Source organism: Hylobates moloch, unplaced genomic scaffold (assembly GCF_009828535.3).
Source record: "Hylobates moloch isolate HMO894 unplaced genomic scaffold, HMol_V3 SCAFFOLD_4132, whole genome shotgun sequence".
In the NCBI taxonomy this organism is placed as follows: Eukaryota; Metazoa; Chordata; class Mammalia; order Primates; family Hylobatidae; genus Hylobates; species Hylobates moloch.
The window spans coordinates 4266-5828 of record NW_026656407.1 but is presented as its reverse complement, the minus strand read 5'-3'; the positions used below and the strand labels follow the sequence as shown (position 1 = coordinate 5828).

At 54.4% G+C, this 1563-nt stretch overlaps 1 non-coding gene across 1 annotated transcript; it reads right to left on the bottom strand.

The window, feature by feature from the left end:
- Positions 1-1161: 1161 nt before the first annotated feature.
- LOC116465265 (U7 small nuclear RNA) lies at positions 1162-1224 on the bottom strand. Its single transcript, XR_004247147.1, has one exon. It is a non-coding gene; the product is annotated as a U7 small nuclear RNA (small nuclear RNA).
- Between the last annotated feature and the right edge of the window lie 339 nt (positions 1225-1563).

Sequence of the window (1563 nt, the reverse complement as noted above, 5' to 3'; positions counted from 1 at the left end):
AGGAGGATAATAAAGTCCCTGCCCTCAAGCAATCAAAGATGTGTAAGGAGGGCCTGGCACATGGCAGGCAGGCAGTAGACATGGTTGGGATCAACCCCACTATACAGATGAGGAAACTGAGGCTCAGAGGCACTGGCCTGGCAGGAAGTGGGACCTGCACCCAGGCTCATCTGACGCTGAGCTCTTTGGCCTCCCTCCCTTACGACTGCCTTCAGAAGGGACAGAGTAGAGGGCCACCCCCCTCGCACACACAGAGGGGCTCACCATCCAAGGACCCCAATCACCTGGCTGAGAGCACCCCTGCTCCCACAGGGACACTGACTGCTCCAAGTTCCCGCCATTCAGGACTCAAACAACCCACTCCACACAGCACAGCACAGGGCCTCCTTGGAACGAGTCCCTCCCCAGAGGCTATTTCTCTGCAGGTTGGAACTGCTGCTGTGGGGAGGACTCCTCCTCTCTCCTTCACGATGACCTGCCCTCACCTAGCTCATCTCTTGGTAGACATTGTCCCACACATCTCTCTCATTTGCATGCCACAATGGTGACAGTCTTCCTGGCCACGCTTATGACAGGGTCTTTTAGTTTCTGACACTGTCACAGCCTGATTTCACCTGATTTCACTTACAAAGGCAGGTTTCCCTTCCCAGCCTCACATGGGGGTGGTCTCAGTGGAGTTCAAGAGGCTGTGGGCTGGGAGGAGAGGCAGCAAAGAACCCCAGCCCACCCCAAGCAGGAAGTGGCAGGGTCCATCCGGCCGTCTGGAGACAGCCGAGGCCCTCGGCCACTGCAGTTCCCCGCACTGAGCCTGGGCCTCCACCCCCACTCCACACTGGGACAGATGCTGGAGGGGCAAACCCCAAATACCCTCCCTAACCAGAAACAGAAATCCCAGAATCCACCAGATCCCAGCCCGGCCTGGCCAGATAGTCTGACTTTCCAACAAAGTCAAAAATACAGATTTTTAGAATTAAAATGCAAATGTTGGCAACTAGTTCAAATTAATTTTTTTTTTTTTTTTTTTTTTTTGCGTGGAGGGCTTTCTGGTGAAAATCTGACCCCACCTGGGAGCAGGCCCCAGGGGGATGGTTGTGGGAGATGGGAACCCCCCCACCAAGTGCAAATAATAGGCCACGAGCTGGGCACAGATGCCTCTTCCCCAGCCTACCTGGGAGTGACAACCAGAAAACGTGCTAGACAAATTCTGAAAGAGCTGTAACACCTTACATCATTTTAGAAGTCTGCAGGTTGAATTTATCCCAGACCCTTTACAGCTTTTTCCTTCTGAATGGTGAGGCCTCAGCTCAAATGTCACCTCCTCAGAGAGGCCCTCCTCCACGGCCCTATTTAAGTTGCCCCCACCAGGGTCTCAGTCAGCGACATGCACCCTTCATTTCCTTCTTGGAGCTGACGCCTACCTGCAAGTGCCTCGTCATTTGCAGTTGACATCTGTACTGTCCGTCTCCACCAGCACTTAGGCTCCGTGAGGACAGAGGCACGTTGCCTTGTGCCCTGGTGAATCCCAAATCCCTGCCCTGAGCGCAGTGCCTGGCACAGGACACA